The following is an 18995-nucleotide window of genomic DNA, read 5'->3' as shown; positions in this document are numbered from 1 at the left end:
TTTGAGTAAATAAGTATGTCATCGATGAAAACAATGACAAACTTGTCAAGATATGGCCCACACACTCGGTTCATAAGGTCCATGAACACAGCTGGTGCGTTAGTCAATCCAAACGGCATAACCATAAACTCGTAATGACCATAACGCGTCCTAAAAGCAGTTTTTGGAATATCATCCTCCTTTACTCGCATTTGATGATATCCAGAATGTAAATCGATCTTCGAATAAACCGACGAGCCTTGTAGTTGATCAAATAAGTCGTCAATTCTCGGCAGTAGATAACGGTTTTTGATGGTAAGTTTGTTCAACTCTCTGTAGTAAATACACAACCTAAATGTACCATCCTTCTTCTTGACAAATAAAACAGGAGCTCCCCATGGTGATGTGCTTGGTCGAATGAAACCACGTTCTAATAGTTCTTGCAGTTGGCTTTGCAGTTCTTTCATCTCGCTGGGTGCGAGTCTATAAGGAGCACGAGCTATTGGTGCAGCTCCTGGTATAAGATCTATTTGAAATTCAACAGATCGATGTGGAGGTAGTCCCGGTAATTCTTTCGGAAATACATCGGGAAATTCTTTTGCGACGAGAACATCATTGATGCTCTTTTCTTCAGTTTGTACTTTCTCGACGTGTGCTAGAACAGCATAGCAACCTTTTCTTATTAGTTTTTGTGCCTCCAAATTACTAATAAGATGTAGCTTCATGTTGCCCTTTTCTCCGTACACCATTAAGGGTTCTCCTTCTTCTCGTACAATGCGAATTGCATTTTTATAACATACGATCTCTGCTTTCACCTTCTTCAGCCAGTCCATGCCAACTATTACATCAAAACTCCTTAACTCTACTGGTATCAAATCAATCTTAAATATTTCGCTACCCAGTTTAATTTCTCGATTCCAGCATATATTATCTGCTGAAATTAATTTATTATTTGCTAATTCGAGTAAAAATTTACTATCCAAGGCGTCAATGGACAACTTAATTTAGCACAAAAATCTCTACTCATATAGCTTCTATCCGTACCCGAATCAAATAAAATGTAAGCAGATTTATTGTCAATAAGAAACGTACCCGTAACAAGCTTCGGGACTTCCTGTGCCTCTGCCGCATTAATATTGAAAACTCTTCCGCGGCCTTGTCCATTCGTGTTCTCCTGGTTCAGGCAATTTCTAATAATGTGGCCTGGTTTTCCACATTTATAATAAACTACATTGGCATAACTTGCTCCGACACTACTTGCTCCACCATTACTCGTTCCGACACCATTTGTTCCTTTCGTTCTGTTAACCCCTGGTCCATAGACATCACACTTCGCCGCGCTATGACCATTTCTTTTACACTTGTTGCAAAATTTGGTACAGAGCCCCGAGTGATTCTTTTCACACCTTTAGCATAGCTGCTTCTGATTGTTGTTGTTGTTGCGGTTATTATTGTTGTTGGGATGATTGTTGTAGTTGCTGTTGTTGTTGTTGTTGTTGTTGTTGTTGTTGTTGTTGTTGTTGTTGTTATTGTTGTTGGGCCGTTTGTTGTAGTTGCGATTGATGTTGCGATTGTTGGGATAGTTGTTGTGATTATTGTTGTAATTGCTGTTGTTGTTGTATTGGTGATTCTTTTCACCGTTTTCCTCCCGCTTTCTTTTGACTTGCTTCACATTAGCCTCTTCAGCAGTCTGTTCTTTAATTCTTTCTTCAATCTGGTTCACTAGTTTGTGAGCCATTCTACATGCCTGTTGTATGGAGGCGGGCTCGTGTGAACTTATATCTTCTTGGATTCTTTCCGGTAATCCTTTCTCAAACGCGTCGATCTTCTCTTCCTCATCTTCGAACGCTCCCGGACACAATAGGCATAATTCTGTGAATCGTCTTTCGTACGTGGTAATATCAAATCCTTGGGTTCGTAACCCTTTAAGTTCTGTCTTGAGCTTATTGACCTCGGTTCTGGGACGGTACTTCTCGTTCATCAAGTGCTTGAATGCTGACCACGGTAGTGCGTAAGCATCATCTTGTCCCACTTGCTCTAGATAGGTATTCCACCATGTTAACGCAGAACCTGTAAAGGTATGCGTAGCGTACTTCACTTTGTCCTCTTCAGTACACTTACTTATGGCAAACACCGATTCGACCTTCTCGGTCCACCGTTTCAATCCGATCGGTCCTTCGGTTCCATCAAATTCTAAAGGTTTGCAGGCAGTGAATTCTTTGTAGGTGCATCCTACACGATTTCCTGTACTGCTAGATCCAAGGTTATTGTTGGTATGTAGCGCAGATCCAAGGTTACTGCTAGAAAAGTACGGAATTCCTCTTCATTCATATTCACGGTGTGTCGAGTAGTCGGTGCCATTTCCTTCAAAATAGTCAAATGGAACAAGTTAATCATACAGAATATTAAGAGTAGTTAATAGTATTTCGTAGCATAATATGAACTCATTTATAAAAGCTTTTTCTTCATATTAGCGTTTTATAAGTTTAAATTCGGGTAGTACCTACCCGTTAAGTTCATACTTAGTAGCTAATATACAATTCAACTACTACAATTCTATATGAAAAACTGATTATAATAATATTTCGCGTTCAAACTTTTATACAATTTTTTACAAACTTACAATACCGCTTATTTTACATAAAGCATGATATATAGCACACAATAACTTTGATACAAGATAGTTGTGAAGATAATTCTAGCTAGTACACAAGTCGTTCAGCAAAGGAAATAAAGACACGTAATTCATACGTCCAGAAACAAGTCATGCATTCTGGTTTTACTAGGACTACTTCCCATCCTTGGTCTTGTGGAACATAACCGTTATGGCCGTTGATAAGACAGCGTGTTGTAACGTTGTCAAAGGGACGAGGGTTACGTAATGACCAACTGTCTCGTAATAACCTAAAAACCTCATTTCTTACCCCAATTACCAACTCCGTCACTTGTGAGAACGTTTTGTTTAATAGTTGTAGCCTGATGTTCTTTTTCTCACTTTGGTGAGAAGCGAACATTACTAACCCGTAAGCATAGCATGCTTCTTTATGTTGCATGTTAGCCGCTTTTTCTAAATCATAAAGTCCTATATTCGGATACATTGAGTCAAAATAATTTCTTAACCCGTTGCGTAAAATAGCATTTGGGTTCCCCGCAATATATGCGTCAAAGTAAACACATCGTAACTTATGGGTTTCCCAATGTGATATCCCCCATATTTCAAATGAAAGTCTCTTATAAACCAAGACATTCTTTGAACGTTCTTCGAATGTCTTATAAACTGATTTCGCCGTAAATAGTTGTGCCGAAGAATTCTGACCGACTCTAGACAAGATTTCATCAATCATGTCTCCGGATAGGTCTCTTAAAATATTGGGTTGTCTACCCATTTTGTGTTTTTATACTGTAAAATAGACAAGAGTTAGATTCATAAAAAAAAATACTTATTAATACAAGCAATTTTACATATATCATAAAGCATAAACACACTATATTACATATATTACACCATACGAATACAACTATCTTATTCCGACTCGCTCGTTTCTTCTTCTTCGATTTTGGTTCGTTTTGCCAAGTTTCTAGGGATATATGATGTTCCCCTAATACTAGCTGTCGTTTTCCACAACGGTTTAGAAAAACCTGGTGGTTTAGAGGTTCCCGGGTCATTGTTACAACTTAAGGACTTCGGGGGTTGACGATACATATAAAGTTCATCGGGGTTGGATTTAGATTTCTCTATTTTTATGCCCTTTCCCTTATTATTTTCTTTTGCCTTTTTAAATTCAGTTGGGGTAATTTCTATAACATCATCGGAATTCTCGTCGGAATCCGATTCATCGGAGAATTGGTAATCCTCCCAATATTTTGCTTCCTTGGCGGAAATACCATTGACCATAATTAACCTTGGTCGGTTGGTTGAGGATTTTCTTTTACTTAACCGTTTTATTATTTCCCCCACCAGTTCTATTTCCTCCTCCGGTTCCTCCTCTTCCGGTTCTGATTCTTCTTCCGGTTCTGATTCTTCTTCCGGTTCCTCTTCGGGAACTTGTGAATCAGTCCAATATATATTCGACTCTTCGTTATTATTAGGTGAGTCAATGGGATTTGTGCTAGAGGTAGACATCTATCACACAATATCAAACATGTTAAGAGATTAATATATCACATAATATTCACATGTTAAAAATATATAGTTTCCAACAAAATTTGTTAAGCAATCATTTTTCAAGTAAACACGGTCGAAGTCCAGACTCACTAATGCATCCTAACAAACTCGATAAGACACACTAATGCAAAATTCTGGTTCTCTAAGACCAACGCTCGGATACCAACTGTAATGTCCCGTTCTTATTGATTAAAAACGTTCCATATTAATTGATTTCTTTGCGAGGTTTTAAACTCTATATGAGACGTTTTTCAAAGACTGCATTCATTTTTAAAACAAACCATAACCATTATTTCATAAATAAAGGTTTAAAAAGCTTTACGTAGATTATCAAATAATGATAATCTAAAATATCCTGTGTACACACGACCATTACATAATGGTTTACAATAAAAATATGTTACATCGAAATCAGTTTCTTGAATGCAGTTTTTACACAATATCATACAAACATGGACTCCAAATCTTGTCCTTATTTTAGTATGCAACAGCGGAAGCTCTTAGTATTCACCTGAGAATAAACATGCTTTAAACGTCAACAAAAATGTTGGTGATTTATAGGTTTAACCTATATATATCAAATCGTAACAATAGACCACAAGATTTCATATTTCAATACACATCCCATACATAGAGATAAAAATCATTCATATGGTGAACACCTGGTAACCGACATTAACAAGATGCATATATAAGAATATCCCCATCATTCCGAGACACCCTTCGGATATGATATAAATTTCGAAGTACTAAAGCATCCAGTACTTTGGATGGGGCTTGTTGGGCCCAATAGATCTATCTTTAGGATTCGCGTCAATTAGGGTGTCTGTTCCCTAATTCTTAGATTACCAGACTTAATAAAAAGGGGCATATTCGATTTTGATAATTCAATCATAGAATGTAGTTTCACGTACTTGTGTCTATTTTGTAAATCATTTATAAAACTTGCATGTATTCTCATCCCAAAAATATTAGATTTTAAAAGTGGGACTATAACTCACTTTCACAGATTTTTTACTTCGTTGGGAAGTAAGACTTGGCCACTGGTCGATTCATGAACCTATAACAAATATGTACATATATATCAAAGTATGTTCAAAATATATTTACAACACTTTTAATACATTTTGATGTTTTAAGTTTATTAAGTCAGCTGTCCTCGTTAGTAACCTACAACTAGTTGTCCACAGTTAGATGTACAGAAATAAATCGATAAATATTATCTTGAATCAATCCACGACCCAGTGTATACGTATCTCAGTATTGATCACAACTCAAACTATATATATTTTGGAATCAACCTCAACCCTGTATAGCTAACTCCAACATTCACATATAGAGTGTCTATGGTTGTTCCGAAATATATATAGATGTGTCGACATGATAGTTCGAAACATTGTATACGTGTCTATGGTATCTCAAGATTACATAATATACAATACAAGTTGATTAAGTATGGTTGGAATAGATTTGTTACCAATTTTCACGTAGCTAAAATTCGAAAAATTATCCAATCTTGTTTTACCCATAACTTCTTCATTTTAAATCCGTTTTGAGTGAATCAAATTTCTATGGTTTCATATTGAACTCTATTTTATGAATCTAAATAGAAAAATTATAGGTTAATAGTCGGAAAAATAAGTTACAAGTTGTTTTTGTAAAGGTAGTCATTTTAGTCGAAATAACGACGTCTAGATGACCATTTTAGAAAACATACTTCCACTTTGAGTTTAACCATAATTTTTGGATATAGTTTCATGTTCATAATAAAAATCATTTTCCCAGAATAACAACTTTTAAATCAAATTTTATCATAGTTTTTAATTAACTAACCCAAAACAGCCCGTGGTGTTACTACGACGGCGTAAATCCGATTTTACGGTGTTTTTCGTGTTTCCAGGTTTTAAATCATTAAGTTAGCATATCATATAGATATAGAACATGTGTTTAGTTGATTTTAAAAGTCAAGTTAGAAGGATTAACTTTTATTTGCGAACAAGTTTAGAATTAACTAAACTATGTTCTAGTGATTACAAGTTTAAATCTTCGAATAAGATAGCTTTATATGTATGAATCGAATGATGTTATGAACATCATTACTACCTCAAGTTCATTGGATAAACCTACTGGAAATGAAAAAAATAGATCTAGCTTCAAAGGATCCTTGGATGGCTTGAAAGTTCTTGAAGCAGAATCATGACACGAAAACAATTTCAAGTAAGATTTCCACTCGAAATAAGATTGTTATAGTTATAGAAATTGAATTAAAGTTTGAATATGATTATTACCTTGTATTAGAAAGATAACCTACTGTAAGTAACAAAGGTTTCTTGATCTTGGATGATTACTTGAAATGGATTTAGAAAACTTGGAAGTAAACTTGCAATCTTGGAAGTATTCTTGATTTTATGAAACTAGAACTTTTGGAATTTATGAAGAACACTTAGAACTTGAAGATAGAACTTGAGAGAGATCAATTAGATGAAGAAAATTGAAGAATGAAAGTGTTTGTAGGTGTTTTTGGTTGTTGGTGTATGGATTAGATATAAAGGATTTGTAATTTTCTTTTCATGTAAATAAGTCATGAATGATTACTCATATTTTTGTAATTTTATGAGATATTTCATGCTAGTTGCCAAATGATGGTTCCCACATGTGTTAGGTGACTCACATGGGCTGTTAAGAGCTGATCATTGGAGTGTATATACTAATAGTACATACATCTAAAAGTTGTGTATTGTACGAGTACGAATACGGGTGCATACGAGTAGAATTGTTGATGAAACTGAACGCGGATGTAATTGTAAGCATTTTTGTTAAGTAGAAGTATTTTGATAAGTGTCTTGAAGTCTTTCAAAAGTGTATGAATACATATTAAAACACTACATGTATATACATTTTAACTGAGTCGTTAAGTCATCGTTAGTCGTTACATGTAAGTGTTGTTTTGAAACCTTTAGGTTAACGATCTTGTTAAGTGTTGTTAACCCAATGTTTATATTATCAAATGAGATTTTAAATTATTATATTATCATGATATTATGATGTATAAATATCTCTTAATATGATATATATACATTAAATGTCGTTACAACGATAATCGTTACATATATGTCTCGTTTCAAAATCATTAAGTTAGTACTCTTGTTTTTACATATGTAGTTCATTGTTAATATACTTAATGATATGTTTACTTATCATTTAACATAATTAACCAAGTGTACAATATCTTAATATGATTCATATGTACCTAGTAAGACGTTGTTATAACGATAATCGTTATATATATCGTTTTCGAGTTTCTTAAATTAATAGTCTCATTTTTATGTATATAACTCATTGTTAAAATACCTAATGAGATACATACTTATAATAAAATCATGTTAACTATATATATAACCATATATATGTCATCGTATAGTTTTTACAAGTTTTAACGTTCGTGAATCACCGGTCAACTTGGGTGGTCAATTGTCTATATGAAACCTATTTCAATTAATCAAGTCTTAATAAGTTTGATTACTTAACATGTTGAAAACACTTAATCATGTAAATATCAATTTCATTTAATATATATAAACATGGAAAAGTTCGGGTCACTACATTCAGCCCTATACCGGGTTCCGTCTTCCCGAATATTAAGATGCTTCTCCGATCCTTTGGGTATTTCATTCTTTAAATTTCCCTCTTTTAAAACTCCTTGTTGAACCTCCCTTATTTGAGTAGTAAGGTTATTGTGAATCAATATATTCATAGATTTTAATGGAATGGGTTCTTTGTCTTTCCTGCTCAAGGCGTCGGCTACCACATTTGCCTTCCCCGAGTGGTAACGAATCTCAAAGTCGTAATCATTCAACAATTCAATCTACCTACGCTGCCTCATATTCAGTTGTTTCTGATTAAATATGTGTTGAAGACTTTTGTGGTCGGTATATATAATACTTTTGACCCCATATAAGTAGTGCCTCCAAGTCTTTAATGCAAAAACAACCTCGCCTAATTCCAAATCATGCGTCGTATAATTTTGTTCCTGAATCTTCAATTGTCTAGACGCATAAGCAATCACCTTCGTTCGTTGCATTAATACACAACCGAGACCTTGCTTTGATGCGTCACAATAAATCACAAAATCATCATTCCCTTCAGGCAATGACAATATAGGTGCCGTAGTTAGCTTTTCTTCAATAACTGGAATGCTTTCTCTTGTTCATCCTTCCATTCAAATTTCTTCCCTTTATGCATTAATGCAGTCAAGGGTTTTGCTATTTTGGAGAAATCTTGGATGAATCTTCTGTAGTAACCAGCCAATCCTAAAACTTAACGTATATGCTTTGGAGTTTTTGGGGTTTCCCACTTTTCAACAGTTTCTATCTTTGCCGGATCCACCTTAATACCTTCTTTGTTCACTATGTGACCGAGGAATTGAACTTCTTCCAACCAAAATGCACACTTTGAAAACTTAGCGTACAATTCTTCCTTCCTCAATACTTCTAACACCTTTCTCAAATGTTCACCGTGTTCTTGGTCATTCTTTGAGTAAATAAGTATGTCATCAATGAAAACAATGACAAACTTATCAAGGTATGGTCCACACACTCGGTTCATAAGGTCCATGAACACAGCTGGTGTATTAGTTAAACCAAACGGCATGACCATAAACTCGTAATGACCGTAGCGTGTTCTGAAAGCAGTCTTTGGAATATCATCTTCTTTCACCCGCATTTGATGATACCCGAAACGTAAGTCAATCTTTGAATAAATAGACGAGCCTTGTAGTTGATCAAATAAGTCATCGATTCTAGGTAGTGGGTAGCGGTTCTTGATGGTAAGTTTGTTCAACTCTCGGTAGTCGATACACAACCTGAATGTACCATCTTTCTTCTTGACAAACAAAACAGGAGCTCCCCACGGTGATGTGCTTGGTCGAATGAAACCACGCTCTAAAAGTTCTTGTAATTGGCTTTGCAGTTCTTTCATCTTGCTGGGTGCGAGTCTGTAAGGAGCACGAGCTATTGGTGCAGCTCCTGGTACAAGATCTATTTGAAATTCAACGGATCGATGTGGGGGTAATCCCGGTAATTCTTTCAGAAATACATCGGGAAATTCTTTTGCGACGGGAACATCATTAATGCTCTTTTCTTCGGAATTGACTTTCTCAACGTGTGCTAGTACAGCATAGCAACCTTTTCTTATTAGTTTTTGTGCCTTCAGGTTACTAATAAGATTTAACTTCGCGTTGCTCTTTTCTCCGTACACCATTAAGGGTTTTCATTTTTCTCGTATAATGCGAATTGCATTTTTGTAACAAACGATCTCTGCTTTCACTTCTCTCAACTAGTCCATACCGATTATCACATCAAAACTCCCTAACTCTACTGGTATCAAGTCAATCTTAAATGTTTCGCTAACCAGTTTAATTTCTCAATTCCGACATATATTATCTGCTGAAATTAATTTACCATTTGCTAATTCGAGTAAATATTTACTATCCAAAGGTGCCAATGGGCAACTTAATTTAGCACAAAATTCTCTACTCATATAGCTTCTATCCGCACCCGAATCAAATAAAACATAAGCAGATTTATCGTCAATAAGAAACGTACCCGTAACAAGCTCCGGGTCTTCCTGTGCCTCTGCCGCATTAATATTGAAAACTCTTCCGCGGCCTTGTCCATTCGTGTTCTCCTGGTTCAGGCAATTTTTAATAATGTGGCCCGGTTTTCCACATTTATAACAAACTACATTGGCATAACTTGCTCCGACACTACTTGCTCTGCCATTACTCATTCCTACACCTTTTGTTCCTTTCGTTCTGTTAACCCCTGGTCCGTAGACCTCACACTTCGCCGCGCTATGACCATTTCTTTTACACTTGTTGCAAAATTTGGTGCAGAACCCCGAGTGATACTTTTCACACCTTTGGCATAGCTGCTTCTGATTGTTGTTGTTGTTGCGGTTGTTATTATTATTGGGATGATTGTTGTAGTTGCTGTTGTTGTTGTTGTTGTTGTTGTTGTTGTTGGGCCGTTTGTTGTAGTTGCGATTGATGTTGTGATTGTTGGGATAGTTGTTGCGATTATTGTTGTAATTGTTGTTGTTGTTGTATTGGTGATTCTTATCACCGTTTTCCTCCCACTTTCTTTTGACTTGCTTCACATTGGCCTCTTCAGCCGCCTGTTCTTTAATTCTTTCCTCAATATGGTTCACTAGTTTGTGAGCTATTCTACATGCCTGTTGTATGGAGGCGGGCTCGTGTGAACTTATATCTTCTTGGATTCTTTCTGGTAATCCTTTCACAAACGCGTCGATCTTCTCTTCCTCATCTTCGAACGCTCTCGGACACAATAGGCACAATTCTGTGAAATGTCTTTCGTACGTGGTAATATCAAATCCTTGGGTTCGTAACCCTTTAAGTTCTGTCATGAGCTTATTGACCTCGGTTCTGGGACGGTACTTCTCGTTCATCAAGTGCTTGAATGCTAACCACGGTAGTGCGTAAGCATCATCTTGTCCCACTTGCTCTAGATAGGTATTCCACCATGTTAACGCAGTACCTGTGAAGGTATGCATAGCGTACTTCATTTTGTCCTCTTCAGTACACTTACTTATGGCAAACACTGATTCGACCTTCTCGGTCCACCATTTCAATCCGATCGGTCCTTCGGTTCCATTAAATTCCAAAGGTTTTCAGGCAGTGAATTCTTTGTAGCTGCATCCTACACGATTTCCTGTACTGCTAGATCTAAGGTTATTGTTGGCATGTAGCGCAGCCTGTACTGCAGCTATGTTTGAAGCAAGAAAGGCACGAAATTCCTCTTCGCTAATATTCAAGGTGTGTCGAGTAGTCGGTGCCATTTCCTTCAAAATAGTCAAATGAAACGAGTTAATCATATAGAATATCAAGAGTAGTCAATAGTATTTCGTAGCGTAATATGAACTTATTTATAAAAGCTCTTTCTTCATATTAGCGTTTTATACTCTTTAATTCGGGTAGTACCTACCCGTTAAGTTCATACTTAGTAGCTAACATACCATTTCAACTACTACAATTCTATATGAAAAACTAATCACAAAAACAAAAAAAAAAACAAAAATATATCATATTCAAGCCTTTATACAATAACTTGCAAACTTACAATACCGCTATTTTACATATAGCATGAAATATAGCACATAAAACTTTGATACAAAGTAGTTGTGAAGATAATTCTAGCTAGTACACAAGTCGTTCAGTAAAGGAAATAAAGACAAATAATTCATACGTCCAGAAACAAGTCATGCATTCTGGTTTTACTAGGACTACTTCCCATCCTTGGTCTTGTGGAACATAACCGTTATGGCCGTTGATAAGACAGCGTGTTGTAACATTGTCAAAGGGACGAGGGTTACGTAATATCCAACAGTCCAGTAACAATCTAAAAACTTTGTTTCTCACCCCAACTACTGAGTCCGTCACTTGTGGGAACGTTTTGTTTAATAGTTGTAGCCCGATATTCTTGTTCTCACTTTGGTGAGAAGCGAACATTACTAACCCGTAAGCATAACATGCTTCTTTATGTTGCATGTTAGCCGCTTTTTCTAAATCACGAAGTCCTATATTCGGATATATTGAGTCAAAATAATTTCTTAACCCGTTGCGTAAAATAGCATTTGGGTTCCCCGCAATATATGCGTCAAAGTAAACACATCGTAACTTATGGATTTCCCAATGTGATATCCCCCATCTTTCGAACGAAAGCCTATTATAAACCAAGGCATTCTTGGAACGTTCTTCGAATGTCTTACAAACTGATCTCGCCTTAAATAGTTGTGCCGAGGAATTCTGACCGACTCTAGACAAGATTTCATCAATCATGTCTCCGGGTAGGTCTCTTAAAATATTGGGTTGTCTATCCATTTTGTGTTTTTATACTGTAAAATAGACAAGAGTTAGATTCATAAAAAAATACTTATTAATACAAGCAATTTTTACATATATCATAAAGCATAAGCACACTATATTACATATATTACACCACACGAATACAACTATCTTATTTCGACTCTCTCATTTCTTCTTCTTCGGTTTTGGTTCGTTTTGCCAAGTTTCTAGGGATATATGATGTTCCCCTAATACGAGCCGTCGTTTTCCACATTTGTTTAGAAAAACCTGGTGGTTTAGAGGTTCCCGGGTTATTGTCACAACTTAAGAAATATGGGTGTTGACGATACATATAAAGTTCATCGGGTTTAGAATCAAATTTCTCTACTTTTATGCCCTTTCCCTTATTGTTCTCTTTTGCCTTATTAAATTGTGTTGGGATAATTTCTATAACATCGTCGGAATCCTTGTCGGGATCCGATTCATCGGAGAATTGGTAATCCTCCCAATACTTTGCTTCCTTGGCGGAAACACCATTGACCATAATTAACTTTGGTCGGTTGGTTAAGGATTTTCTTCCACTTAAATGTTTTATTATTTCCCCCACTGGTTCTATTTCTTCTTCCGGTTCCGATTCTTCTTCCGGTTCTGATTCTTCTTCCGGTTCTGACTCTTCTTCCGGTTCCTCTTCGAGAACTTGTGAATCAGTCCATGAATCATTCCAATTTACATTTGACTCTTCATTATTATTAGGTGAGTCAATGGGACTTGTTCTAGAGGTAGACATCTATCACATAATATCAAACGCGTTAAGAGATTAATATATCACATAATATTCACATGTTAAAAATATATAGTTTCCAACAAAATTTGTTAAGCAATCATTTTTCAAGTAAACACGGTCGATGTCCAGACTCACTAATGCATCCTAACAAACTCGATAAGACACACTAATGCAAAATTCTGGTTCTCTAAGACCAACGCTCTGATACCAACTGAAATGTCCCGTTCATATTGATTATAAACGTTCCATATTAATTGATTTCGTCGCGAGGTTTTGACCTCTATATGAGACGTTTTTCAAAGACTGCATTCATTTTTAAAACAACTATAACCTTTATTTTATCGATAAAGGTTTAAAAAGCATTACGTAGATTATCAAATAATGATAATCTAAAATATATCGTTTACACACGACCATTACATAATGGTTTACAATAAGAATATATTACATCAAAAATAAGTTTTTTGAATGCAGTTTTTACATAATATCATACAAGCATGGACTCCAAATCTTGTCCTTATTTTAGTATGCAACAGCGGAAGCTCTTAATAATTACCTGAGAATAAACATGCTTAAAACGTCAACAAAAATGTTGGTGAGTTATAGGTTTAACCTATATATTATCAAATCATAATAATAGAACACAAGATTTCAAATTTCAATATACATCCCATACATAGAGATAAAATTCATTCATATGATGAACACCTGGTAACCAACATTAACAAGATGCATATATAAGAATATCCCCATCATTCCGGGACATCCTTCGAATATGATATAAATTTCGAAGTACTAAAGCATCCGGTACTTTGGATGGGGTTTGTTAGGCCCAATAGATCTATCTTTAGGATTCGCGTCAATTAGGGTGTCTGTTCCCTAATTCTTAGATTACCAGACTTAATAAAAAGGGGCATATTCGATTTCGATAATTCAACCATAGAATGTAGTTTCACGTACTTGTGTCTATTTTGTAAATCATTTATAAAACCTGCATGTATTCTCATCCCAAAAATATTAGATTTTAAAATTGGGACTATAACTCAATTTCACATATTTTTACTTCGTCAGGAAGTAAGACTTGGCCACTGGTCGATTCACGAACCTATAACAAATATGTACATATATATCAAAGTATGTTCAAAATATATTTACAATACTTTTAATACATTTTGATGTTTTAAGTTCATTAAGTCAGCTGTCCTCGTTAGTAACCTACAACTAGTTATCCAAAGTTAGATGTACAGAAAAAAATTGATATATATTATCTTGAATCAATCCACGACCCAGTGTATACACGTCTCAGGCTAGATTACAACTCAAAGTATATATATTTTTGGAATCAACCTCAACCCTGTATAGCTAACTCCCATATTACTGCATATAGAGTGTCTATGGTTGTTCCAAATAATATATACACATGGGTCGATATGATATGTCAAAACATTTGCATACATGTCTATGGTATCCCAAGATTACATAATATATTAGAATACATGCATAATACAATATAAGTTAGCTAGGATATGATTAATATAGATTTGTTACCAATTTTCACGTAGCTACAACAAGAAAAATTATTCAATCTTATTTTACCCATAACTTCTTCGTTTTAAATCCGTTTTGAGTGAATCAAATTGCTATGGTTTCATATTGAACACTATTTTATGAATCCAAACAGAAAAAGTATAGGTTTATAGTCAGAAATATAAGTTACAAGTCATTTTTGTAAGAGGTAGTCATTTCAGTCGAAAGAACGACGTCTAGATGACCATTTTAGAAAACATACTTCCACTTTGAGTTTAACCATGATTTTTGGATATAGTTTCATGTTCATAAGAAAAATAATTTTTCCAGAAGAACAACTTTTAAATCAAAGTTTATCATAGTTTTTAATTAACTAACCCAAAACAGCCCGCGGTGTTACTACGACGGCGTATGTCCGGTTTTACAGTGTTCTTCGTGTTTTCAGGTTTTAAATCATTAAGTTAGCATATCATATAGATATAGAACATGTGTTTAGTTGGTTTTAAAAGTCAAGTTAGAAGGATTAACTTTTGTTTGCAAACAAGTTTAGAATTAACTAAACTATGTTCTAGTGATTACAAGTTTAAACCTTCGAATAAGATAGCTTTATATGTATGAATCGAATGATGTTATGAACATCATTACTACCTCAAGTTTTCTGAATAAAGATACTGGAAATGAGAAAAATGGATCTAGCTTCAAAGGATCCTTGGATGGCTTGAAAGTTCTTGAAGCAGAATCATGACACGAAAAACAAGTTCAGGTAAGATTTTCACTCGAAATAAGATTGTTATAGTTATAGAAATTGAATCAAAGTTTGAATATGAGTATTACCTTGTATTAGAAAGATATCTTACTGTAAATAAGAAAGATTTCTTGAGGTTGGATGATCACTCTACAAGATTGGAAGTAAACTAGCAAACTTGGAAGTATTCTTGATTTTATGAAACTAGAACTTGTAGGATTTATGAAGAACACTTAGAACTTGAAGATAGAACTTGAGAGAGATCAATTAGATGAAGAAAATTGAAGAATGAAAGTGTTTTTAGGTGTTTTTAGTCATTGGTGTATGGATTAGATATAAAGGATATGTAATTTTGTTTTCATGTAAATAAGTCATGAATGATTACTCATATTTTTGTAATTTTATGAGATATTTCATGCTAGTTGCCAAATGATGGTTCCCACATGTGTTAGGTGACTCACATGGGCTGCTAAGAGCTGATTATTGGAGTGTATATACCAATAGTACATACATCTAAACGCTGTGTATTGTACGAGTATGAATACGGGTGCATACGAGTAGAATTGTTGATGAAACTGAACGAGGATGTAATTGTAAGTATTTTTGTTAAGTAGAAGTATTTTGATAAGTGTCTTGAAGTCTTTCAAAAGTTTATGAATACATATTAAAACACTACATGTATAAACATTTTAACTGAGTCGTTAAGTCATCGTTAGTCGTTACATGTAAGTGTTGTTTTGAAACCTTTAGGTTAACGATCTTGTTAAATGTTGTTAACCCAATGTTTATAATATCAAATGAGATTTTAAATTATTATATTATCATGATATTATGATGTACTAATATCTCTTAATATGATATATATACATTAAATGTCGTTACAACGATAATCGTTACATATATGTCTCGTTTCAAAATCATTAAGTTAGTAGTCTTGTTTTTACATATGTAGTTCATTATTAATATACTTAATGATATGTTTACTTATCATAATATCATGTTAACTATATATATAACCATATATATGTCGTCATATAGTTTTTACAAGTTTTAACATTCGTGAATCACCGGTCAACTTGGGTGGTCAATTGTCTATATGAGACCTATTTCAATTAATCAAGTCTTAACAAGTTTGATTGCTTAGCATGTTGGAAACACTTAATCATGTAAATAACAAGTTCATTTAATATATATAAACATGGAAAAGTTCAGGTCACTACAGTATCAACTTGTGCGCAAACTTTTTTTGCGCTTTGGCATTGTTCACTTATTCGTTCTCTATCTCCAAAGCTTGTTTTGTCGATTATTTGCTTGAGGACAAGCAAAGATTCAAATGTAGGGGGTTTGATATCGCTCCATTTATATATGTTTTATCTCGCGATATCTACCTCACTTTGTTCGGTTTTGACTATCTTGGATCCTATTTTGTGTGCTATTGAGCTAATTAGTAAATTGGGGGCTAAGGACTTGATTTGGTGTTAAATTGACCAAATCTTGGGCAAAATTAGCTAAGGAAATGGAAAGTGTAGAATCAATTCCAAAGCGCCGCTCCTGGGGTCATCGCAGGTTTATCGTTCAAACTTTTGTCAACACCCGAATGCCGCTCACGCGCTCTTGCACAAGAATTGGAAATAAAGGTGTTTTCAAAGAAAAAGAAGGAGTTTTCCACTTTTCGCGTATGCCAGCCTTGGTTCGTCGAAAAAACTTCACGCGCTCTCCCAAAAAGAATACCAGCCATTTTTGTGTGGCAGGTAGGAGTAGACATTCCTAAACAAATTAACTTTGGGGACAAAGTTATTCCCCCTGCACCACATCTAAAAAAAGGAAATGAGGCATGCGCTATAGGGATGAAGCTGCCCAGCGCTAATGCTGAAAAATGGAGCACGGATAGGAAGAAGTCAGTAGAAGGATAGTGAATATTGCCATAGTTCATAATCTTCGAATATATGGAAATTTTGTTAGAAGGGGGATCATTTACGCATTGTTTTCATTTCGTAGAAACATGCTTTAGTGCGTGAATTGGGGATAGTCCCTTATAATCTCCTCAAGATCCTCACGAGTGATAACATAAGAGATCTCTCCAACATTTTTGCTTTCAGCAACAGAAGTAGAGGAAAACATGGTGTTTTAAATAAAAAGAGAAGCATATATAAGGAGTCTAACCTGATGGTGGTGGAAATGAATCAATAAATAAGCGTCGACTCAAATGCACAATTGAGAAGAAGAAAGAAGATTTGTAGGCGGTAAAGTTTTTTATGAAAAGGTATGAAGCTATTTATAGGGAAAAATTTGAGTGGAAAACGTGGAAAAAGGGAAAAGCATCATAACCGTACACGTGTCGCAAATCTAGCGAAGATGATATGAAATAGTAAACGTACGAGGGCGACATTTGAGTTGACAGTTTTGCATATCTGCCAGACTGACAAGCCAAAAAAACCACCTTAGCATTAGAGTTCTACATCACGCGCAATAAATTGCACTTTATGTCATGATTAGAGTTCTACATCACGCGCAATAAATTGCACGTAATATAGAACGGGGGGACTTAATGATGTGCATAAGATGCACATCCATTGCGTAACACCCTGATAGCGCGCATAGCCTCACAATAGTCGCACAAGTTCATGATGATGTGCCTAATACACTTCAGTTGCATAATGGTTCTGGCAAGACGAATTGCACAACAATTGCGCCGTATAAACATGGCGCAACTGAGGTTGCGCACATGAGGTGAAAAGTGTACAATGGTGACAGTAAAATAAAAAGGACGATGTTGCAGGTTGGTACAATCCTGACACTGCATAACGGCTGAAAAAGGACAACAGGGCGTAAGGGGGCAGTACTAAGATAATGGCAACACCTTTTGCAGCTTTATGGAATAAAAGGACAAGAACAAAATAGCGTGGCACTAACATGTCTCTTTGTCCCCTTACGTGGCACTATGGGACAAAAACTCACATGTATAAATAGATGTAACTTGAGCTGAAATAAAGATCATCTTCACACACCTAAAATTACTCTCAAGTGTATTATCTTCTTAATACACCATCAACACATTCTAAACTGCGCAACCAGAATAGTCACTCGACACTCCTTGCAGTTTCAGGTAACGTTATCATAACACAAACCCTAAAAAAGCCCTTGAGCCATCACTACCGGCTAACCCGAATGATGGTGGGTCATAATTAGCCATCCTTTCTGAGATCATCATCTCGTATGAGGGTTATTTACGGTACTCTGCCCAGAGAGTTATTTACGGTGATCGTAGAAGGGAGTTGAATAGTTACTTAGTCGATTTTTAAAATTTTCTTTGCGTTTTCTTAAATTTGAACTTGATATAGTGTGACTTAAAATGTTTGTTCTCAAACAATACTAATAAAATGTATGTATATGTAAATGTAATCAAAGAGATAAAGGAAAAGAGAACGAACACAACGATATATAGTAGTTCGGGAAGATGTTAACTAATCTTCCTTAATCCACTCCCTAAATCTACGAATTGAGATTTTTCTTCACTATGATACTCCAAACTCGGTGGAGTGTCCGGATACAACACTAGTACTTCGATAAGCCACAACTTGTGAACTCTTACGTCCCTTTGAAGACTTCACAAACACCTATAGCTCTTATCACAAGATCCTATTGCACTATCCTAGTGAAAACACAACTACCTTCTAGATCCCTTTAAGAAGATAGTTTACAAGTAAACTTACAACTTAAGCTTACTAGTACTCTTGCTAGAATCACTCTAAAAGATTACAATCAATTATAAGAATGATATCAGTAAGTATAAGAAAATATGATTGCAAGAGGTGAGTCTTCAAATGCTCCAAGCCTTGGCTTTTATAGGAAAGAGAAATCTGTCTGAAAGCTGCGGTTCGACCGTGTACCTCTGACATCTGAATCTTATAGCCGTTTTTGTCCTTTGAAAATT

The sequence above is a fragment of the Rutidosis leptorrhynchoides genome, chromosome 1 (genome assembly GCF_046630445.1).
Source record: "Rutidosis leptorrhynchoides isolate AG116_Rl617_1_P2 chromosome 1, CSIRO_AGI_Rlap_v1, whole genome shotgun sequence".
Taxonomy (NCBI): domain Eukaryota; kingdom Viridiplantae; phylum Streptophyta; class Magnoliopsida; order Asterales; family Asteraceae; genus Rutidosis; species Rutidosis leptorrhynchoides.
This window is presented reverse-complemented; position numbering follows the sequence as displayed.